Here is a 25,272-nt window from a genome sequence, read left to right as displayed (position 1 = left end):
CTAATACATTATGGTATGTGACAGTTCTGATGGACCACTGATGGATAACGCAGCACTGGTGCTGAGGTAGAACAGGGTAAACCCTGCCAGGTCTGTCTGGCAGCATACTGCTCTGCTCTGTCACAGCTCTGTCAGGGATTGAGTAAATTCATGCATATCCCTCCTGCTCAGGCCTGGAGAACTGCTAATTGCCTTAAGTAGAAGCTTAGAACAGAGAGAAACACTTAGTCTTCTAACAGGTCTAAATCTTATTTACCGTTCTGCTACAAGCTCTTTAATTTAAAAAAAAAAAAAAAAAAAAAAATCCCTAGTAAGAGATGGCTGTAATCTTCCTGTTCTGAGCCCCAGCCAGATCCCTGGTTAGGTGAAATGCCAGCTCCTAAGACCCTCACAAGGTACTGCTTGTGATGTGAACGCTGCTTGTTGCAGAGACAAGTGGTGGTCAGGAACCATCCTCCGTGCAAATAAGCGCGAAGCACTTCCCTGTCCATTCCGGCGCAGTAACTGCGGGAAGCAATTTGCTCCGTAGCGTGCAGAAGCGGAGCGCGACTATTGCTTGCTTGCTTCCTTCCTGTAGCAAAGAGGCCCCGCGGAACCGCGCGGAGCGAGGGCGGGAGAGCCGGCAGAGGGCAGCGCTGTGAGGGAAAGCGGGCGGGATGCTGCGGGCGGACGGAGCACCGAACGCAAATGCGTTGTGCTGGAGCTGTGAACCCGTGATGGCACGGAGATGTCTGAGCAAAAAGGTCGTGAAAGTCTCTGAAAGTACCGCGTGCTGCCTTTGAACTGTGACCCCCTGTCTGTGTAACTATAACTCTGTGCAGCTAAATAAGCAGAAGGAGGTGAGTAAAATCCTTTTCGAGGGGCAAACAAATTAAAAAAAAAAAAAATCTCTAAACAAGTGACTAGCTTGCAAAAATAACACTTGTTCACGGTGTGCTGTGGTCAAGCATGCTGCTGGTTCAGCAGCAGCTGATAGCTCCCACCTGTGGGCTGCTGGAGGAGGGTTAATCCTTGCCTGGTTCGGTGAGAGCAGCAGGGGGAAGCTGGCTTCGTTACAATTCAGGAAGGTGTCAAAGGGTGACCTTCATGGGAATGCTTGATGATCTCCCTTAGGCTTGTTTTGTGTGATGCTTACTGAATTGAGTAACACTCTGTAGAAGCTACAGCTTTAAAAGGCGATATAAAGTGTGCATGCTGTTGTGGTTTCTGCAATCGTAGGGCTGAAATAAATTCCTGCACAACATTCAGCAAGGATAGAGCAGCTTCTGTATCATTTGTGAAAACGTAGATCCAGATTAGGGTTAGGAGCAGGGCAGTGATATTTAGGATGAATGTGAAGGCTGTAGCTTAATATGAGTGAATGTGGTGTCCTTGCTCTTAAGTGTTACAAGTCTTGGAAGGCTGGAGCATCTGGGAAAAGGACACACTTCCACTTATGCTCTGAAACCATCTTTCCAATCTGGGATCTTCCTTAGAACTTAAATCTGAGGGTGAATTTGGATCCTATGGGTTCCCTAGGTGCCCATACAATCCACTAACTGTCATTCAGATTAAATCACCTCGTGCTTTATACAATTCCTAAAAAGATTTAGCTTCCCAGTAGTTTACATTGTCTTTTCCAAGCACAGGTAAAAATTTTTTTCTTTTTTCTTTTCCTGTTGTCTATCATTAGCTTCTATATATCACTATATTAACTATGAGTATGTGAGTAGATTTTGCTGTGGGTATTTACATCACAAGCTGTTTCATAATGTCTGTTGTATGGAGCTAAAATATGAAGGTACAGTCATAAGATGCTTAAAGTCATTTTGTTTGTTGAGCATCTTCAGTATCAGAATAATTCAGTATCAGTATGTGTGTGGGGTGCTGATAAGATAAACAGCAGTTTTCTGCATTCGTGACTGTAGGGACTCAGCAATGAGACAGCACTTCCTTGGTACTGCACAAGGCAACCCAAAGGCCAGATGGAAAGGCAGGGAGGAGGTCTGCAAACTCCAGGATGACAAGCTATCTTTTCATAATAATCGCCATCTTTTCTAAAAAAGGAAGACTGGGCATCGCTAAATGGCATCAAAAGCTGTATGATATCAAGCTGGGTTTCTTGGCAGTGCTCAGCCTTAGTATTTCAGTGGTGGTGGTTACTGACTGCACCCTGAGAAGTCCGTGTGATGCTTACAGATGAATTTGTGGAAGTGAGTCAAGGTAGCACTTGAAAAATCTTTATTCTAATCATTGAATCTGTATGTAATTAAAAATTGCATGATTAATCTTTGATAAAGTCATAGCAGTGTAACTTGTACTACTTTTTATTTAGAGAACAAGGAGGTTTCCTCTTCCAGACTACAGAGTAAGGATTTGTTATGATCTATTTCCACTATGCTGGTACTCTTTGCTGATTCTGGCCAGTTTTGCCTATTCAGTTTGAAGATCTTATGCCACTTCTCACAGGGATTAGTCTATTTTCTGTAAAAGGATGGAGATTTACCAGATTTGTTTGCCCAATTTAGATGGTAGATACAGGTAGCTTGGTTTAATGAAGGGGCCTTCTTCAGAAGCCTTTGAGAAGAACGTGTTCTGAACAGGGAGTTCCTATTAGTAATGAATGGGAGAATGCCATATTTACATAAATCCATGTGGTGAAAATCAGTTTCTTTGCATGGGGACAAAGCAATTGTAAAGGTTATGATAAATTAGTCTCATTGTAGACCTTTGTGCAGGTGGGAAGACTGTTCTGACAAGTGAGTTTCATGAGAAGTGAACGAAGCATGACTTGAGTCACATACTGCCTTGTCCACTTGCCTGTGTAGGTGTGTGTCTGCTGAGTCATAAGGGCTGGAAAGCTATCTTGCCTCCTCAAGAGCGACAAGCCTTACCTATCACCCAGCAAATTTATAAGTAGGTTGCCTACTCTAACTCTGATACACCTGTTCTAACTGCTCCATAATGAGCAGTAACGTTTTTGGGACAAGTCCTCTGACAGTGGCATGCCAAGCAGTGTGTGCTCTGCATTCACCCTGGCTGGCTGGCGCTGCTGAGCTTGTCACCTAATGGCATGCAGCATGACACAGATCCCTCCCATCTGTCATTTCTGTTTTGTGACCATCCATTGTTCCAGTGGGCTGGGGAAGCAAAACCACAGGTATCTCTCCATCAGGTTCTCTCTTTGTAGGCTGGGGAGCTGAAATATCCCTTTTGTTCTCAGGAAACCTGCTTGCATTTGGGAGTAGGAGGATATTACAGAGAAATCAAGCAGCCTCTGCTTTTGTTTGCCTGTAGTGCTAGTGCTGGCAAAATAAAGTCATTTGCTTAGGAAGAATCATGGACTCACTGCTAAGATCAAACTCAGGAAAACATACCTGCTTTTGAAGCACTTTCCACTCAGTGGAACTGAGAAAATAGCCAGGAACCAACTGAAGTTCAATTTGACAAAAAAAAAAAAAAAGGGGGGGGGGGAAATACCTTTTATTTCATCATTATTTTAAATGATGAACAGCAGCACAGCACTGAAGGTACATAAGTAATTCAGTGATTCCCATCTAGGAACACAGTGACTTGACATAGAAATGAAGACTAGTTTGATGTGATTCCAGTGCAGGCAGGTAATTCCAAGCAGCTGGTGTGCATTATCTAAAATGTCATTAAAATCATCAGCTTTAAAGGTACTAGAGACCTAAGTTTTCAAGTGTCCCTGGATGACTTGAATATAATGTTATGGATCTGAAATGAAAACTTCCTCTAATGGATTTAAACCTATTGCACAGTATTTGATGAGTTGAAGACAAGAGTTTTCAGTATTTTGACAGAGAATGTGAGTGCTTTCAGGCTTAGAGGTACGCATTAATAGTAAAACTGAATGAATATCTTCCTTTTGCTTTTCTGTAACTTATATAAAAGAAATTCTGCAATTGTTTTGTCTTCAACCCTTATTTTGGATTTCCTGGGTAAGGAGCATAATCATAATTCCTAAGATTTTTTTTCTGTTAAGAGGTTTTATCTGTAATTAACTGCAACTATGGATTCTTAGTACTAAAAGAAAGAAATAAAGATGGAGATTAACTGGAAAAAATATTTGAAAAAATGAGTTACGTGACAATGTGATTTATTTCAAACACTAAACAGATTTGTTAAGGGGGTATTTTTGTCGTCTCATGTTTGCAATAAAACAACAAATGCACTAAGAGCTACCTCCTGCCATCTCTTGAAAGAAAAGGGAATAGTGCCCAACAGAGTGTGTTTCAACTGCTAACCAGCAGATCTGTCTGTCTTACGTAACTTGATCTTAAACAGCATCATTATTGAAATAAAGTTTAATATCTGATCTGATTTTTGAACTGGTAGTGAAATATGCACAAGAGCAAACAATCCACGCTGTGCTATTTATTAAGCTAATTTAATGGCTATGTCTGTGTGTTAAAATGTGTGGTGCTGATGAAAAGAGTACATGGGCAGCTGGAAAGACAAAGTAGTAGTTTAGAAGTTGTACTATTTGTTCCTGCTCATTACCTCTAGACACGTGTTGTTAGGATGCCTGTTGTTGAGAAGCTGATATAAGAAACTGCAAGTGATGCTTTTTTGGCAATGCATTTGTTATGTTCTACACACAAATTTTGGAAAGGTTTCCAATTTTGTCTTGTGTGCTTGCTGAAAGTATTGGTACCTTCTCACAGTGTAAGTCAAAGATTTGAGGTAGTTACTTGAGTCCAAATTGTTCTGTGTTGGTTTCTAAAATACAGATATTGTGAAAACATTTGTTGAAGTCTTAATCTTTTATTTAATCCAGAGCATTTCATGTGAAAAGCAGAGCCCAAGGATCCTGAACCACAGTGGATAGTGTCAGCAGTCAACTTAAAATCTGATTCTGATGCTGTGGTTCTTTATGAATCAAGATGCCTGTGTGTAGAAACTTGCTAGTTCATGTTCCTTTCTGACCAGTCAGCAATTTCGATATCAAGTCCTCTGATTTGGCATTTGGCTTTACTTTTAGTTTTCACAGGACAGGTTGCTTTCTGATGTAGAAAAGAGCTTGATGCCATGAGCTGTGTGAGAAGATATTACTTCCTCTGGTTGAAGTGTGGACCTCCTGCATGTAGATTATTCTCAAGAAGAGAAGCTTTATGTTCACAGGCATCTCCTCAAAATGCCTGCAGTAACATGAAACAGTCACAGATGTGAGCTATGACTAAGCTACTCTATCCTAGACTTCACCTGCATTTGGCTCCTGGGTAATATTGTAAGATATTTTTCCCTGTGTTTTATTTATTGTAGCAGGAGCAATTTTCCTACAACAGGTGTATTTTCCCTTTAATGAGAAAGCTCCAGCCAAAGACCTTTGTGCTGCTCCAGTGTTAAATATTGACTCCTCATCTCACTGCTTGGAGACAGATGTGAGGAAGGCCATGCCAATGATGATGCATAAAGATGTTCAGAGGCAGCTACCCAAGGCCTCAAGCTCTTATGAGAGAGAGCTTAGGAGGAATTCAGCAGTAACGTGAAAAACAGGTACAAGATGTCTCAAGTTAAATAGAAAAACTGAAGTGAATACATGACTGGCTGAAAACTGTGGTTGTAAGTAACTTGCCCAAAGTCATGTAAGGATTGTGCAGCTAGGGACAGAATCTTGCCTGGCTTTTGGAAGAGGTGAAAGTTGCTTACAAAGCCAAATCTAGCCTTTTGAAATCGGATCTTGCTGGAGAGCCACAGTTCTTAGGAACACTTACTGAAGGAATTATGTGCAAAAAATAATTGTGTTTTTCTCAATTATTCCCTGGGTCTGGTGGCTGTATTTTAAAAAGTTCTCAGGGTCTTCCCATCCATGAATCAGTTATGAAAAGGTGTAAAGATTTTTCCTTCTGTAATTTTTCAGAAGAAAGGCTGTTTTTTAAATAAAGGGCAGTCTGTGTCAACTTATGATGGCTTTAATTAATCTGTGACTAAAATAAATAAAAAAACAAAGCAGAAGGTGTCGATAATCACTAGAAAAAAATACTCTGTGCACTTAAAGGGATTTTTGAATTGCCCAGTGCTCTTGCATGTCAAGGATGGAAAAGGGTTAAGAGATACTGAGAAGGTCTTGGAGACTAACAGCAGAGAAATACCACTAGTGCTTAACAAACATTGGAAGAAATATTGTTTTCTCAAGGATGTGCTGTGCTATGCCCAGGCCATTAGTACTTCTGTTATTGTATGCCTAAACTCTAGAGAGGCTGAGCTTCTTTAAATGTGATGCATTTGAAATATTTGTTTTCAGTGTATTTAATATAACATCTTACTACTTCTGGCTTAGGGGAAAAAAAACCACTTCATCAGGTGAGTAGGTCCTAATGTGGAGTAGTCAGCCAGAGCTGGCAGGCAGCAGAGCACCTCTATGGCACGTTCAGTGTGCCATGCACGTTAACAGTGCTTAGCACCAACAGCAAACAGTGCTTAAGTCTAAAATTCATGTGTTTTTCTACTGATTAAAGATGCACATACAGGCAGGCATGCAAGTTTATACAGGTAAACTATTGCATTCCAGCACTGCAGTTGCAATTACAGGATCTTACTGCATATTGCTTTTCAGTGGTGTAGAAATGCCCAAATATGAAACTGCTCCCTGCACAAGGGCATTGCTCTCATACTGTGTTCATTTCTAAACTGACAGATCAGCACATGAAATGCACAGGCATGATGAGTGATAGAGAGCAAGAGAAAATTTCTCAATATTTTTGTGTTGAAGGTGGATGAACTTCTTGTCTTTCTCTTGTTCTTCTCAAAACATTCTGACATAAAGACTAGGTCGTTTGCACACAGGAGCACGAATGCCATTATTGTGTTGATTGAGGTAAAGGGCAGAAGGGTTGGTCATAGGGACGCAGAGGAGAAGAAGAATCCCTTATTACAAAATCAAGGCTTAAACCAGTTTAAATGAAAGAAACCTTATGCTATCCAGGGAGGGAGGGGCTCTCACAAATTCTGAGAAGGAACATTGAACTTGGTACTAAAGAGTAGCATGTGGGAAAATCATGATGGGAGAGAATAAATCAGAGCAACAGAGAGAAGCGCCCCAGAGAAAACCTAGCTAGAGCAGAAGAGAGACATGAAAAGCAAATTGACTGCTTTGTTTCACACTTAGCAAAGCCTGAGTGTGTGTAGCAGCATCTGTGTCAGACTTGAAGTTTTGAAGAAACAACAACCTTAAGTCACACAGGTCAGAAGCCATCAGAGAGCAGCTTCAACCCTCCTGCACTGACACATCTTTGGTTTTATCTGGACTGCTGCAGCTGCTTCTTCTGTGGCCTTTTTAGGACCCCTCGTGGTCTATATCAAAGAGTTCCTTTTTATATTTTCTTTCTCACACCCCTGTTGCTACATGTTCCACTGGTCCTGATTGTACCCTTTGCATCTGTTCAGATCTAATGCACTCCTCTCGTTCTACCTGTTAAGCTTTTACTGATCCCTCTATCTCCAGTTCTCTTACACTTCTATTTTTTTTCATTTCTTTTCTATGAGCTGCACTGGTAGTGTTCTGTCCTTCTCTTTGCACTGGCTGTGTGCTAATCTTAATGATCCTTCTCTTCAGTCTATTGTGTTTTGGGTGCTCCTTGATAAAGCTTTACCTCCCTTTGCAGTTGTGAAATTTGAAGTAAAATACCAATGGCATTGCTGACTTCCTTTGTGGGTTATTTGGAGACCTACTGGTGAAAGCTACGTGTGAAAGGTAAATATAATTGCAACTTCAATCAATAAATATGAAGAATAGGGTCAGCCATGCATATCTCAGAGCTTTATTGCAAGATACTCGATGTTCCTCTGTCCAACATGGATAGGTTTGTGCATGCTGCGTATCAAGTGCAGACAGCAACATAAGCTTTAGCTCAAATTTATTGAGAATGACCGTGTATACATAATTTCAGGGTTGTATCATAGGCCTCAAAATCTGCTGTCATTCTGAGGAGAGATTGTAAACTGCATCTGTGGCTGCCTTTCTGCCTGGGGTGTAAGCACAGATGAGGTAGGAAGGGCTGCTGCAGGAACTTCTGTTGCTGGTCTGATAAATTCACAGAAGTTCATTGTTAAGTGCCTGATATACTTTCTATGCTTGCTAACTAAAAAATATGCTCATGGCTTTTCTTGAAATTTTCCCTCAAGAATCATTTATCTCTATGTTGGGAATAACCATGAGAAGGTGAAGTTCAAAGCTGCTGTTTCTAAAAACAGAGCCTTAGAAAGGAAATGCCATATCAGTTTTGACTCTGGCAACTCATCAACGCTTCCAGATCTCTTTTAACTTATTCTTTTGTGAAACAAACAATTCATGTGAGAACAGAACTGCATACATTTATCCTTCATCTAAAAATGAAGACTTCATTGAGACTATTTTTAGTGGGTTTTGGTTTTACATATATTATGACATTAGGAAGTATTACTTTTCAGAAAGGGTGGTCAGGCACTGGAATGGACTGCCCAGGGAGGTGGTGGAGTCACCGAGCCTGGGGGTGTTCAAGGAAAGGTTGGATGTTGTGCTGAAGGACATGGTTTAGTGGGAGCTATTGGGAATAGGTGAACGGTTGGACTGGATGATCTTGAAGGTCTTTTCCAACCTTGGTGATTCTATGATTCTATGAATTGTAAGCTTTTTTACCTACTGGAGACTTTGTAAATGTTACCCTTTAAAGCTGTTATTACCAATTGCCCAGTATCATGGAGGTATAATATGGCGTTTCATCACACTGAAGTATAAGATGTTCTGAAAAATACATGAAGTACTTGTGTGAAAACTTATGTTCTTGTAAACAGTGACTAAATTTTTCCGAAGGTCCTTTCCAGAAACAGATACTGCTCTTTATTGTGTGATCAGCGGGAGTGTGTCAATCAGCTGTATGTCACTGATGCAATGGTGTATGTTTTTCTTTGCTTTTTGCTTCTTTGGGTAAGTTTTTTTTTCATTGAATATTGGCTTGTTTTTGCAAGAAACTATTGTTTTCAAAGCTTTTAGGGATTTTTGTCAAAACTGATCAGCTGTGGTCCTGATGTCTCCCTTTATGTGGAACTGCTCATTCTCTCATTTTGTAAGAAGTCTGCTGGTAGGAGTTGTCTAGAGCTTAAAATTCTGCTGAATGTCACGCTTACTGGAACAACTCAGTATGCTGAGACTGTCTCATTTCATTAGACATTATTTCATCTTTTTCAATTTTTTAAATGACAGTAGCCTGGTGCATAGATCTTTAAAAGGTCTGCAGAAACCAGAAGATGAAATGTAGAGTGATTCATCTGAGCACTGATTCAGTCCAAAAACTGAACAATAGATTTCATAACTGTCAATGCTGAGTGGAGTTCCTTGTCTGTTTGTACACCCCAAGCCTTCAGTCACCCATGGAAGAAGCTGATTTCTTCTTCTGAACAAGGATATTTTGTTTGCAGCACCATAGGCGAGTATCTAAAAGTATATCTATGCTAGGAAACAAAGAACTTCATGCTAATTGATTTTTTTTTTTTTGACTCACATTTACCATTCCAGTGTAGCCATAATACTGAAATAATATTTCTGGACATTTTTAGTTCTTCCAGGAAGTGTTTAGGAAGAGGAGAGCTTGAATAGCTGCTGGCTTGGTATGCAGATGTGTGGTTTTTCCTGGGCTGGATTTGCAGGGTTCTCATAAACATGAGACTCTCTGCTAAGATAGAGGTGATGTTTAGGCTGCATTCTGCTGAAGTGTTCCTGAGCTTGATGAAGAAGTAAGCAGTGTAGTTGATGTGCAAATTTGAGTTGGCAAGGAGACTGCAGTTATTTGAAAAGGCAGGCGCTGGAAAAATGGCACCACTTTCTTATGGTAGTTACTAGGCTGCTGCATACAATCTGCAGTCTTTTGTTCCTCTGTCCACAATTTCTCTTGAGGAGGTATCATAGAGTTTTTCACTCTCTTTTTGGGATGGTAGGCAAGTTGTTCTTAATCTCAGACTGTCTCTGAAAGCAACAACAATGCAGTTTCTTTAAGGCATAGTGCTCACTTCACATATCATCTTGGCAATGAGTGATGATACATGTAACCTGCTGTACTCTTTTCCTTTAGTCTTGCCACTTCCTGAACCTAAGAAACAGCTTCTTTGGAAACTTTCCTTGAATCTCCCTTCTGTCAGCAAGCTCACCTCCATCCCTTGCTCCTATGAGATGGCCCTCTTAGCTTGCTGCTCTCTGCCTTCGTACTGCTGTCTTGCACGAAGCAAGCTGGGAAAGCGGAAATGGTTTCCTTGGTTGCTACTCATTTCCATACCAACATCTAAGCACGCATGGTTGCCTACTCTGCTGCATTCTTTTTTACTCTTTCTATTGCTACGCTGAGGTTACACAGCAGATCGTAGTATTCTGACACAGTTGGTTATTTACCTCCTAAAATTGTACCTCTAAATAGTGACTATGTGAACTATTCACCCTAGTCATGCCTTATATAGGACAGACTGGTCTGAGGTAGCTTTGTGGCCAGGTGTGATACCTGTGAGTGTTACATGTCAGTAAGTGATCAGCTGGGGATTGCTTGCTAGCTACTATCTGTAAATACCATTTTACTCTGTAATCATTTACTTCTGCAAACAATCGTTTTATTAACGGTGGAGTCATGTACCCAGATGATGGAATTTTCTGACTTTCTGTGCTGAATTACATATTGGGAAATGGAGAAAACTTGCTCCAAAGGAGATAAGGAAAATCATCATCTGAATTGATACCATCTTAGTCTAAGGATGGTAACTGCATAGGCAGAGGTCTCTAGATTCATTTCTTATATATCCAGTGGAGTTAATCTAAGAATAATATTCTTTTGGATCAGTGTGGTGTTAGTGGTAGAAAATCACTAGGAAAGAAGAGAATTCTTTTTATTAGTAGCAGGGCTGAGCAGAGAAGTACCTGAGCAGGAGAGATAGAAATGTCTGTTTGTGCTTGATAAGAAGTAAATCACTGTATTTGAAACATTTTCCATGCAATAAGTTACTATTGTTTTCTTTAAGGTATTTCTTGGATGTGTTGGCTCCAGTCCTACTATGCTATATGCTGTCCAAATATAAAGAAGAGTAAAAGCCAGCCTCAAACAGTTGAAAATCTAAGTGAAAGGCAAACATAAAGATAAAGCAAATAGAGAAAGGGAAGAGGGGAAGATGTAGGGAGTACAAATGGTCTGTATGAATGAATCTCAGCTTCGTGTATACTAACTAAAAGGAATGTAGTGATCATGCTGGTATGGAATTTTATAAGACATTTACACAAGATTGTTATCAAAGAATGGATCAAAATAGTTCCTGTAAAGGAAAATGCTATCTTTGCATCCCATTTGATTTTTTTTTCTTTACTTGAACAGAGGAAATCTTGTAAATCCAATAGTAAATTGTTGCATTGCCTACAACAGTAAATGCAGTTTATGAGGATAAAGGCACTATACAAAAAAAATCATGGAAATAGAAGAAAGCTCTCTTGTGAATTAGGAAGATTAAGAAGGTAAGAAATAAGGACTCGAGGAAAAGATAAATCATTTAGTAATGTAAGGATCCATATTTCTGGAAATTATCTGGAAAGGGAATAAATAGGGTTTCTTTTTGTTGGTAAGGTGAAGTTACACAGGGCATGTAAACCATGAGGAGGTGCAAAGAATGCAGAAGGATTGAGCGGTGATAGAGCATTCCGTAATAAATGACAGGTGAGCTTCAGGGTAGACAGCTGACAGTAACTGATTCTGAAGGGACAATTGGAACTAATCATACTACCTGATAGATTCTAAATTAGCTGTAACAACTCTGAGAAAAATACTTGATCATTGCAGGGAACAGCATAGAGAAGGCTGAAGTGCTGTGCAGCCCAGAAAGAAATAGAGATGGTAGATTGTATTAAGACAAAATGAGTATCATTACAGAAATTTATGGTACACTGTTGCCTGTATTGAAGTGTTCAATCTCAGTCATTCCATCTCAAAAGGCTTATGAAATAATGGAAGAAGTCCTAAAGAGAGCGACTAAATTGATGAAGAAATACAAAACAATTCCCAGAGTAGTAAACATGAGGATGTTTAAGATAGTGCTAACGAAATTAATACAGGGCAACATAATAGATGGTTGTGAGGTGAGTCTTTCCCTTTTATCTGCAATAAAACACAGTAGAAGGGATGTTTTGGCTTACTTACATGCACCTAAAAGGCTGCAGACTCAAAAAGAATGATAAAAGCAAACACTCTGAGGATGGCTGAACCAGCCCAATTTTTTCATTCTCAACACTTTGTTGTGGGAAAGATTCCTTGCTGTGATTTTCAGATCTGACCATTCCCCAGCAGCTGCTACTCTTACTGGCTCTGTGCTTTCTGCAGGCTCTGGGCACTCCAAGGGCAGGTGTTCACCCACGAGCTGCTGCAGGCCACTCCAGGAGCTGTTTCAGTTTCCATTTTTCAGGGCCGTTTTTCAGAAGGCTTGCTGCTGACCATGACTGAGAGAGCCCTGAGTGTTCTGCTTGATGCTACACTCTGTACAGATGAACAAACAGCACTGCCCGGCTTTCTAGCATCCTGCAAAGAATGCAAACTCCAGCTCCTTTCTAGCTGTAGGTCCCTGTGTGTTGCATCATGTAGCCTGTCATGAGCGCTTTGGCAAGTTAATTACCTTTCATTGTGCTAAGCACTCTCATTATCTAGCCTCATTATCAGTGCCATCTGTTTAGCTAATACTTTATCTGGACAAGCTGAGGTCTAAGTTGGCTCCAGTATTGTATCATTGACATTTAGAGTACTTTTTAAATGGGCAGGCAGATGATACAATGATCAGGATATCTAGAGCCTGTCACCCACTCCTGTCATTGCTTCAGCTGGGTTGGGGGGGGAGACTCTAAGAGATCCCTCAGCCCGCAGAAGATGGGATTAATAATTCCAAGGTATTCCTGACAAACGCTTGCCTAACTTGTCCTTAGATGCTCCTGGCTGCAAGCTAACCATCTTTGCCAGAGTGGGCAGAAGCAGCAACTTCTGGGGGAACTTCTGTTATGTGAAGTTGTTGTGAATCCTTAGCATTTGGCTAAGTTAAACACAGTTCTCCCAATGTTTCCTCACAGAGTGTTTTCCAAACCTTTGATCACTCTGTTCTCAGCTATTTAGTGCCTCGTATCTTTCTCGATGTTTGATGTATTGAATTCCATACAGCACTCCAGTCTCAGGCTGCAGAGCTACTTTGTGTGTCCAGTGTGTAACATCTTCATTGCACCCTCCAGCACCAGGGCAACTTCATCGGAAAAAAGTACTGTGTTCTGTCTGTAATCCTTCAGCTGCCACATCTTCCTCCTAATTGTTCTGTAATTAGCTGTTACCCATCTTGTATTTGTGCAGCTGACGACTTGTGCATAAATGCAGTATGTTGCACTTGTCTTCACTGAATTGTACCTTATTTGTTTTCACAAATTGTCTACATAAATTTTGAATTTTAATGCTGTCCTCTCCAGTCCTCATGCTTCTTCTTAGCTTGATACTATCTGCGAATTTAATTGCTGTGTGTCTTATTTTATCATTCAGGTAATTCATAAAAACAGCACTGAGCTCAGTTTAGATTCTTTCAGGAGCTTTACTCAATACACTATTTTCTTTTGGCAGTAAACCAAGAGTTTTGCAGAAGTTTCTGTAGTTTTAGAATATCTTCATTGAGATTGTATTCCCTTAACTCACTGTAGTTGTATCAGAAGCATTTCTGAGTCTGATCCAAAAACTAATCCTGACTTAAAGCTAGTTACCTTGTCCTAGTAAGACATTAGGCTCACTTGTAATAACCATGTAGTTTTACAGGTGTTCATACCAAGATATTGAATGAGATGTAACTGGATTCTGTTTCTAAGGCAAGATATTTTCCATTTTATTACTGCTAGCCAGTGATTTTCATGCAGGGTGTTCATGCTTCTCTCTGCTGCCTTTCTATGATTTCCAGCCTATACACACTGGATACTCTGTATTTGTGTATTTAGGTAGTAGAACTGAGCTCTTCTCCTTTTAGTCACTCCTACCAATCCCTGGCACTCATACTCAAAGAAATTAACTCAGCTGTAAAAGAATTGATTTTTGTCTGTTATGTATCTACATTTGTTTAAAATTGCCTATTTCCTTCAGATTTGGCAACTTATAGGCGACCATTAGAGGCAAAGGAGATGATGTGTATACACATTGTAAAGTAAGGGATAACGTGTTTAACAGTGGTGATTAAACATGAGCTGTCAGTGTAATCTGGTTTTCTACAGTTAAATATGCATTGAAAATATTAATATAAATAATAGCTTCTATTATACAGAACAGGCTGCTTTACAGACCCTGCATGAGGCAGGTAGCAAGCAAACAGCAGAGAGCACTCTGCTTAATTCCGGGAGCATTTCTGCAGAAACTCATGCTGTTCCAAAAAAAGAGGGAACTTTCCTCTGACTTCAGCCCAAATAGAAAACAAAACGTTTCAGGTACGGAGCAGCTGGCAAGGTGCAGTTATGGGAGTTTGCTTTTGTCTGTGGGGTTATATGGGTAGAGGAGCTGTGTTATATGTTATATGGGTAGAGTGACTGTGTGCTGGCCCCCAAAGGTAATCTCACAGCCTAAGAAAGCATCTACTCTCTGCAACAGAAGTGTGAATTTCTTATCTTATACTCCTTTGCTCAGAGCCCTGTCTGCAGCACAGAAACGTATGTATGACTTAAAAATCAGCTCTTAATGAAGTTGCTTCAGTAATGCAAGCCCTTTCAAAAAGCATGAGTAAGTCCAACTGTGAATCTCTTTCAGGTGAGTCTGTTTATGTGCTTGTGTGCACTTTTTGTGTTCTTTTTGGTGGCAGTACTCCTAAGATAATAGCTGTTTCTCTCTGTGATGATTCTCATAAGAAGTTAAATGAGAAAAATAGTATTGCCCAATCATCTGTATCATCATCTGTGCATCTCATCATCATTTGTTATGGTGCATATGGTTGGAGTGTGTAATGCCAAGAAATGGAGGAAATACAGATGAGCTGTGGGAAGTGCATCTGAAACATGGGGTCTGCCTAGGAACCCCTGCCCTTCAGAATGATTATATTCATTCTTCTGCGGAATAGAAGTGCTTATGGTGGTGATACAGATGTCTGTGCTGTAACTTGGACCAAGTCCATCCTTTCTCTTCTGAAAGGTCACAAAAGAACTGCTAAATAGCAGCAACTTTCAGCTTTGTGTCAGAAGTACTTTGCCAGTCACTAAGGCAGCACTTCACAAACTTTTAAATTCAACCTGGTACATCAGGAGCAGTGTAATGAGCTCTGGTAGTCGCATGGGACAGACTGTGTGCTTGGATAACACTTAATGCATGCTTTGCCATCCCTGTAACTCTGCAGTCTTGTATAGAGCTATTACACTTAGAAAGGATATGTACCTGGTGAATCACACCTACTAAATCTGATTTACTTGTAGCAAAGCCTGAAACAAACAGCGCAACACATTTTTGTTTTTAAAGATATGCTGCTTCCTTTGCTGTTCTACACACAGGATAATGACAATGAAAATAACAGCAAAGGGTGCCAGAACAGCCTGAGGGGCATGACTTGCTGTAATAGCACCTGACCTCTATCTGTTGTCTGTCCTTCATAAGTTGCTTGTACAGAAGTGGAACCAATTCTCATTATTAAAACCAAAACCAATTCTGTAGTTGCTGAGTGATAGGCAGGGTATGTATTTTTCAAATCTATTCGTTTGCATCTACCACCTTCCTTCTGCTGCTGAAAAAAGGGCAAAAGGAAACATTTATTTGTTTAAAAATGTGTACCTTGCATTTCTCTTCTGATAACCCCCCAAAACAATGTTCCTATACTATTACCTATTACAGTGCATTGTTTGCTAGGGCTATGTTTTCTATCATGGGATTCAAATTGCTTCTTGTGCCATCAGCATTTTCCTTTTTCACATTTCTTTCAGGGCAAAATGGATAATGTATTTCTCTGCAGTAGCAAGAGCGATCAGGGAAAACTTTATTTAGGGTGAAAGGGAAAATAGCAGGGCATGTACACTAAAAGTCTGTTTAGAAGATCAGAAACCGACATATTTGCAAGACAGCAACACACCTGCTTTAAATGAAACTCAAAGATATAGGAACATCGCATGTAATGAGCACTAACCTACCTATTTGCCTTGTAGCTGGAATGCAAAGATTTAATAATAAGGAATTGAAATGAAGGGCAGTATTTATGAAAGTCTATTTATTTTGCAGAGAAGCAGTGCAAAGCAGTGACACTCTTGTAACAGTAAAATTTGAAGCGCCTTTAAAAGTAAACAAGTGTATTTCGATTCAGTGTTATTGCATGGGAGACTGCATAAATAAAAATCCAAACAGCGCTTTCTTAATTCACACATACAGTTACATTTAATGGCAATAGGACTTCCAGCATGAGTAAAACCAGCAGGGTTTGGCCCATAACAATTATTCTTGTTTGCAGTCTGCCTGTTTTCTAAAGGTTAGCACTAAGATTTCATGTACTTTCTTCCATAGCAGTGCCTCTGATTTAAGGAGCTGCTGGCTTCTGCCCTCCAGCTCCTCATTCCCCCTTCAAAGCACTTCTTCAGCTGCGCCAGCATGAGTGTTAGTTGAGCCATTTGGCTAACCAAATGTGGGGAAAAATACGGGCAGCGCTCCATGCCTGATCCACAATGGCAATTTAGAAGCAGAGAAGTGAAGATCTGGGAAATGTAACGAGTGTACCTCATCCAAAGAGAAATGAAAGTGGTCATCGGGGAATATAGATACAGAAGCAGAACCCGTTTTTAAGTGCCAAACCTCTGCTTTAGTATGGTAAATCATGTAGTGATATGTAAAGTGGTCACAGAGAAAGGACTATTAAAGCTGATTACCTAGTTTAAAAAGCAATGCTAACATGTGCATAATCCAGCATCTTCTGAATTTTAGATTGAGGCTGCTTGCGATAGTGTTGCACTTACAGAATTGAGCTATAACGGGAGCTGACAGTTATTTCAGACAACTTGAAGTTTCAAGTTTTCCCCCTTTTCCAGGTAACTAGAAATGATAGGGAGTTATGCCAATGAAGCAACAGGAAAGAAGCAGCATAAATTGCGATGCAATTAGCTTCTTTTACCTTTCTTCCCTGAATAGGCATGTTAATGGATACCATTCATACTGTGTCATTCACAGACAGCGATACAGTGCTCCGTTATGAAATCATTCAGATTGTGCTTAACTGTAAAAATGGGGATACTTTAAGTGCTGCAACTGCTGAGCCCTCTTGCACTTAGACTGTAGGACGTGCTCGATATTTTGCTGGATCAGGGCTAGAATACCGAGCCTTCCTTTGTAGGAATGAATGTAAGCTGATCTGCTGCTTATGAGAAGGTATAATGGAAATTTCATTTTTCCTTTCTTTTGAAGTTCTGTTAGCAGTGTATTCTTCCTGGCCCCTGCAGGAATGTATCTAGATAATGTTTCATTATTACTGCAGCAAATGAGCTGTAAAGTAAATGAACTAATTAGTCTTTGAATCATTAGGTTGGGTGTAGCTATTCAGATGGAATTGTAAGCTGGTGTGCAGGGATGCATTTATTAGATTGTCTGTGATTCTGAGAAGTAAATAGAGCCCTTTTGCGTGTTTTCGTGGTTTCTTTTGCCTTACATGGCTGTTTTGACTTGTTCTGCTGCCCAATATCAAGAGGAGAATCCTTATTTTTTGTTTTTATTTCCATAATTACCTTTTTTGACCTGGGAAGATTGGAAAAGAAGGCTGGAAATGCAGGATGCAGATTTGGCTTCAGTCTTTGCCTTGATGATTTTAGGTGCAGTATTTGCATTTTGCTTCAGATTACGATTTATGCAGATGAAGAACGGCCTTTTTTTTTTTTATTTTTTGCCCTTTACTACTCTCTTTGACTGTAAGATGCTTCATGGACATGTCTTAGTGTCCAGAAGGTCTTGTGTAACTTAGGACTGATACTAACAACCTCACAGGTGTGCTGACATAAGTATATTGTCTCTGGAGCGTTCACACTACGCACCACCATTTCATGAAGGTACTGTCCTGATTTGAGTACCTCAGAAGTCTTAAAGAGAGTGTCAGAGCACTTACTGTTGAGGTGGCTTTCAAATAAGAATGAAGCAATGGATGTATAAAAACATGAACTCCTGTGCAACTGAAGCTGAAGTGTCTGAAATTCACATTGTATAAAATGTTTGAGGACACTACAAGGAAGGCAAATGCTCTGTAGTAGGTCAAGGAGGGAAGAAAATAGGGAACTGTGAGCTGAAATCCTGTAAGTTGATAATTCCAGAACTGTGTGGCTATTTTCAAATGAATTGCCATATGACAAGAAAATACTGTGAGCTCTTCCAATAGAAGACCTTACTGAAACTGAAGTGAAGACGTACTCCTGTCTGTCATATTATCTCTAGACTCGGTTAATCGTCTCTAGAAGAATTCTACAGGCACAGAACAGTTCTCCAGGAAGCAGCCTGGCAAAGGAGCCAGCCTTTACTTGCAGCTGTATGTGTGCTGTGCAGTTAGAGGAACTCAGTTTCTCATCTCAGCAAGAAACTGCCAAAGATTAAATAAACAATCATGGAAAGCATAATTCCTTTACCAGAGAACTTCCTCTTGGTACAAAAGCACTGCAGGGATTCCTATGCCACTGTTTCACCTTATCTTATCTATTAGTATGTTTGCTTGGATCTTATCTATACCTTGACAGTTCTCCAGCAAAGCTGTGGGCTACCAGAGGTAATACAGAGTGACATTAGGAATGATCTAGTCTAATCTGCCTGGGAAGCAGAGCTGGCTCAGATGCAATGCTAATGTAGAACAACATTAGGAATGATTTGATTTATTGGCCCAGACCTAGCATCATGGTTGGCTTAATGGCAGAGATGTCTCATCTGCCACTAGTGCTGCTGAGCACCATGGCATTGCATGGAGCCTTAGGAGTGCTGGTTTCCCCACGCACAGGATAGGTGTATGATGAGTCTATTACCATTTATCGTGTAAATATACATTTAGGGACCTCATAAAGCTGCTGAATTCTTGAATCTGCAGGCTAACTGCTCCTTGATAGTAGGGATGGCTTAGTTAAAAGGATTGTCTAAAGTGCATGTCATTAACTTGATGGACTAGAAGAGTTCCAAAGGTTTATCATAGCTGTGCAAGTGCTGAACTGAGTGTGAGGATGATTCTAGTGGCTGGAGCAGAAGAATAGGAGGTTGGAAATGTCATGGAGTCTTTCAGTAGAATGTTTTGAGTCTCTCCTAACCTCAGTTCTGACCCTTCCTACAGAAGTATTTGAAGAGAAAAATAAATGTCAGCAAAGACATTTAGAATCTAGGATTTTAGGTGCCTCAGAAAAGCAATGCATTTTATAAGTTTTTACTCAAAATGTCTCCATTCTGGAAATAACAGTTATTAATTCTTTCAGTCAAACTACTCAAAGCTTTTAGTTCTTGTGTAAACTGGTAGTCAAAAGCCTGGGTGAGTAAAATAAAAAGAATAACCAAGCAACATTTTATTATGTGAGCGCCAGAAATGATGCCACCAAAATTGCGCTTTCGGAGAAGACGTACGGCAGTTAACTCCCTCATTACACAGATACTGTCTCCATTTAAAGAAACAACCTTCAAAATAAAAAAATAGCAGCTCAAGTTTGGAATCCAAATTTTAGCCCTTTGTGAACCCGAGTTCTTCCCTCAGAATGAACTTGTAGCTTTTTAGGAAAAGGTGCTTTGGAAGGGACCTGTGAGGGTCCCCTGGCCCAGTCTGCTTCTCCAAGCAGGGTGAACTTTGTTCAGATAAGGTGTTGCAGAGGATTTGGTCCTGTCTTCAGGACTTGTATCTCTGCTTATTAACATTATTTTTAAAGCATACGTGCTTCAGAGGGATCTGATTCATGCCTTCTGAGTGCAAGTTTTAAAGCTTAGGAGTTAGAGATCAGTGAGCAAATGTTGATTGAAAGAAGCTAGAAGACAAAAGTGGCCTCTCTTTCCAGGCGGGAGATGCAAGCTCTCTGTACACCTGTGAATATTTTCTGTCTTTTGGTATGTAAACAGTCCAAAAAAAATTACCTAAGCAACTTTTCCCTCTCTTTGATTTTGTTTTCAAGCTGAACTTTAAGGTGGATTATGGTTTTTATGAGTGTTATACATAAAAATTTTTTGAAGTTTGGGTAAAGAATGGAAGAACAGACAGAGCTTTTGTTATAGTGATGCTAAGGATGTTGCTGCAGTAAATTAAGTACCTTTAATATTTTAGGATGGCATCTCTCAAGTCTCTTATGAAATTTCTTCTCGACTGCCTTCCTTGAGCTGGAAAAATGAAAAATGGATCTTCTAAACACAGTGCCTCTACTTCTTCAATAATGTATGTATATATATTTCAGGCTATGATTAAGTTATACAATATTTATATATCTAAATTCAATATCCATTTTTTTTTATACCACATATCAATTAAGAATTTCTGAATGGTGTTAATTTGTATATTTTTAAAATATTTTCATGTTAAGTGAAACTGCGCTTAATGTAAGCACTTAATATAAGAGCTCCAATTATAAAATAATGCTCCAGTAATCCTCAGATTTGCTCAGGGTTGTTTATCGCAAACAGGAAGCTGATATTTACAAAACTTCACTTATGCACACGGACACATCCATGAGGTTATGTATCAAATGATTTAAACTAACTAATAAGAAAATTGTGCATTGTTCACAAATAATTCAGATTGTGTAAATCAAGTAAATAATTCATTATGCACTGTTTGTCCAATTCTAAGCAAATTCCTATATGACAGGAAAATCAAGATAAAGAATATTTTTGAGTAGATGAGCACCACAAATCACCTTCACATTGCTCCAGCACAGCCACTCCTTCACCCATGCAGGGTGTTCAAAGAATCCTGTGATTTCCCTAACTTGCACTGTGTGCATAGTGTGTAAATGAGAGTGGAAACTGGAGGTCACCTGAAAACTCTAAGACAGCAAGTGCCTTAAAATCATTTCTTACAAGTATTAATTAACATGTGTAATGTGTTATTGTAAAGGGGTTTTGAAGAAGGAAATGTTTTAATGAACTGTGAAGCCAAGTAAATGACTTAAGTAGAAGGAGAGAGCAGAGATGAATGGGGGGGGGGGGGGGGGGGGACGGGGGGAAATAGAATTGAAGAAACAAAATGGATCAGGTATGTGTAAAATTATTCTGTCATACTGTGAGTAGTAAGAGAGCAAACCCCATGAGTACCACTTCTCACTGTTTTGAGAGAGGCACTCTTTCTTAGCTAGGAAATGCAGGCCATTATCTGTCACTGATATTAGAAACATAATGTGGGAGAAAAAAAATCATAAACTAAACTTGGGCTCCATTTTCCCTCCTCTCTTCACCTTGTAAGTGCAGGGAGAAAAACTTCAGACTGCTAAAAGATGCGTTCATCCATTTGTGTATTTGTATTAGCTAGCAAAAGTCAATGTGATTAATTTTGTCATAAAACATGCATGGATTTGTTTTCTGCTGCATAAAATCTAATTTTACATTGAATGTCTACTCTTAAACTAATGAAAAGTGATATTAATTACTGCATGTTGACCGTTATGCACATAATTTCAGGTAATACAAATGGTATATTGAAATTTGCCTCTTCTTACACTATCTCTAGTTATTCATAAGGCATTGATCAATCAATCTGAAAAAACTGGACACCCAACTGTAAGCAAGTTACTGGCTTACAGATGCACAACCATTGAAAATTAGATCTGAACTTTCACTCCTTAATATCAACTATGTTCCACTGCAAATGAATTTTCACTACAGCCATCCACAAAATAGCATTTCTATTTAATGAGGTGTCTGAAAAAAGACTTTAATTGTGCTGCAGAAATACAGATAAGAGCAGGACTTCATCTTCTCATGTGAGAGCTGTGAAATACACAGCTTTCAGCTGCCATGTAATTTACCAAGTCCATCCTTAAATTTCACTGCATAGAGACAACCACCAATGAATGTTTTGACTCTAAGCACCTTGATTGTTTAGCACGCAGAATTTTAGACAAGTCAGCTTTGGTTGTTTGATTTATACCTATGGCCTATCTCTAATTATTTTGACCTTATAATTTGCATAAATCCAATCTCTGCTGTTAGGCTTGGAAGACAGCAGAAATCCCATTATGCATTGTGATTCTCTAAAGGAATCAGAAGTGTGATACTGGGTGGGGTTTTTTTTTTTTTGTATGACCCTTTTCAACTTCTACTTCTGAATCATTCCAGTGAACTTTTGCACTCTTGAGAGATTTAAGGAAGAGATGAGCAATATGGCATTCAGCAGTTTATGGATGCTTTTTTGCCTACTTGTGACAAAAGGGATCGATGGCTGTCTGCCATGTTCATGATGTACCAGAGCTACCCAGCTCAGCAGGGAGATTTGGATTGCAGTTCTCAGGGAATTTGGGTATGAGTCATTGGGTGGCTTTGTTACATCAACTACCAAACTACTTAACTAGGATTTGAATCCTGTTTTGTATTCCAGACACTGAATCATGTGAACTGGGAGGTCTCTGAGAAGCTGGGTGCTCCTTTCCATGTAACTGGAGTGAGAATGTCCTGCACAAGTGGTGAAAAGATAGGAAATTGAAAAGTTCTACTTTGTGTTTGCCTGGCGCTTTGCCCTGGATGAGGACTGAGTCCATGGTGTGTTTTGTGGCTAGACTGCTTTTTGAAGTTCAGGCAGAACTTCAAGAGAGTGGATAACATATTAGTATGAATTTTACCAGTCTCTTTTCATGCACTTGTTAAAAACAAAAAAAAAAAAAAACCAAAAACAAAAAACCAACAAAACAACCCACAGTAGAAGTTGACTGATACAAATTCAAATGCAGCTTCATGATAAAACTGACCAAAAGATGTCTTAATGAGTGCATATAGCATCTTCTGTTTTCTTAGCATTTTGGGTATTTCATTCACGACTGGCTTTATTTCTTCTTATCCCTCTTGCCAACAGTCTGAATTGGATGTTTGAACATACTAACTGTGTAGTAAGACTAAAGTATCAACTGGTTCCTCATTTTTATGCGAACACACCAATCTGTGAACACAGTCAAGATCGTCATTGGAGTAATTGTACTGATGGCAGTAGACTTGCAGCTGTGATTAACTTAGTTTATTATTACTGAAGAAATTAATTCCATAAAAGGCATTTAAGTTCTCAGTCTTGCTGTTAGCTGGAAAGAGTCTTGACTTTCAAAGACAATTGGAACAGAGAGCCCAGTAGTCACTGTATTTGCTGTACTCTGCAGATCTCAGCTTTTGACCTTTATGGTAATGAGATGACCATTCCACATCATTGTAACCATATGTAGTGCACTATTCAAAATACTGGCTACATGTTAGACCTGTGGTGCCAGAGAATGTGCATGTGACAAAGAGGAAGGTGATTATGCAAAGCAGGAGTTACCTTCCCAGAACAAAGAAGTAGTGGGCATTTTCTGTTTATGGCACTTGGGAGGACTGTCAGGCTTCTCTGAGCAATTTGGATCAGACAGCAATGTGTTTGCAGCCACAGCTAAACACAGAACTCCTCTCCACTGCTGAATACGCAGTCTGTAATTGAGTAATTGCATGCAGGAATCCACAGTGAGGGTTTTATTAGTTTGCCTGGTGATCAAGTTTAAGGGTATAACTTTGAAAAACTTCCTGAAATGCACAGAACCAGTATTGGAATAAAGGCTACATTGCAATATCCTGACTATAACTCAGCACTTACTACTTTCTCCCTCTTGTTAAGGGCTCTGGCTTAAAGCATCTATTTCATTTCTAGTTCTGCTCTTTATGGTGGGAAGATAACTATGCACAGTGCTACCGTGATGAGCTGTGGCTTGTAAATTGACTGTCTTTGTAACAATGTTGCTTAGCATTTCTAGTTACTGTACGACTAATGAAAAGAGTTTATGCCTAAATTCATCCCAGGTGTAATTCCAGTAAAGGGAATGGAGCCAGGCATGCATTTAGTGCTGAGTGTTTTTCTTCCCTTCTCTCCATTACTCAAGCCTGTGAGGCCGCTGCAGAGAGGGGAATAAAAGATGGTGAGGAAGAAACAAGAATGAATGGACAGCTGTTGACTAATTCCACCAGTGCTAATATAGAGCTGTGCAAATGTACCAAAAGAAAAGCAGCACATCGTGAGGATTCCAGCTTTTATCTGAAGAACATCTCTTATCCATAAAGATCATGGAGAGCTTTACAGTTGTGGAAGTGTGAATAACACTGTTAAGTCCTTTCAGTCAGAGAGGTGAAAAGGCAGTCATTGGACTGGGAAAGGGTAATTGACTGATGGCTTCTGTGACCCTGCTACTCAAAGAGACAAGGACCTTGTCAGTCAGACAAAAATTACTACTTAGAAGCAGCACAGAAATCCAGTCATTTAGCTCCAGTTATCAGTGAGGTCTGTTCATTTTAACCCTTCATGCAATGCTTTAAAAATATAAGAAGAGGCAAATCTTTACAGCAGTTTAAAGACATTTATACCATGAATAAAAAATATGCTAGCTGCTGGTTCTTTTCCTTAGAAGCACAATTAGAGAACAGTGGGAGAGCAGGGAAGGTGGGGATCCTCGGAGAACTGTGCTCCTGCAAGGCTGATGATGCTCCATGGAGCCCTGGGCAGGTAGGGGGCATGGCATGTGGCTGGAGAAGTCTCAAGGTCACAGCTTAATTTATTTTTGCTTTTTCACTGAAATGTCAGAGAAAGCACTTGAGCCTTACTGTGACTGAGAGCAGATTTTGGCACCATCTTCCATTTGTGGCCTCCCTGTCGTAAGATTAAAGCCTTGCAGTCCAGCGGAGTTTGAGCGACCTGACAACTTGAGGTCAGAAAGGTTTTTTAATGTGAACTTCTAAGGCTTTCCTTGCTCCTAATCTTATGAATAGAAGTTGGAATTGTTCTTTGCATGTAAATGTACCTATCTTAAATCAAAGCCTGAATTTGACTTCTGGGAGACACCAAGAGAGATCTGTTCCGTTCCCTCTCTGCTGCTCAGTAGTTCTGAGTACACTGGCTTCTGGATTTTACCCAAAGAAGTGCTCAGAGGAAACCCAGAGAGGTTTTTGTTATTGTCATCAAATGGACTTGAAAGAAAACAATTTGCTGTGTTTTGAGACAAAACAAACACTTATTTTTCTTCCTTGAAGGTTGTTCAGAAAGGAGTGTGCGTTGATCCAATGATCCAACTGACTAGAGCTTTCCCTACATCTTTAGAGAAGTTGCTTTAAGCATTGAAGAGCCTCTATTTTTTTTTTTCCTGTTTAAAAGTTCATT

General features: G+C 39.8%; 1 long non-coding RNA gene across 1 annotated transcript; it reads left to right on the top strand.

The window, feature by feature from the left end:
* Positions 1-549: 549 nt before the first annotated feature.
* On the top strand, positions 550-24,505 carry LOC122183662. The gene is made up of 3 exons (XR_006180309.1): positions 550-743; positions 20,227-20,334; positions 22,489-24,505. It is a non-coding gene; the product is annotated as an uncharacterized LOC122183662 (long non-coding RNA).
* Positions 24,506-25,272: the final 767 nt, after the last annotated feature.

Source organism: Lagopus leucura, unplaced genomic scaffold (genome assembly GCF_019238085.1).
Source record: "Lagopus leucura isolate 7727_CA_CO unplaced genomic scaffold, USGS_WTPT01 Super-Scaffold_100019, whole genome shotgun sequence".
Lineage (NCBI taxonomy): Eukaryota > Metazoa > Chordata > Aves > Galliformes > Phasianidae > Lagopus > Lagopus leucura.
The sequence above is the reverse complement of the archived record's forward strand: the minus strand, read 5'-3'. Positions and strand labels throughout refer to the sequence as shown.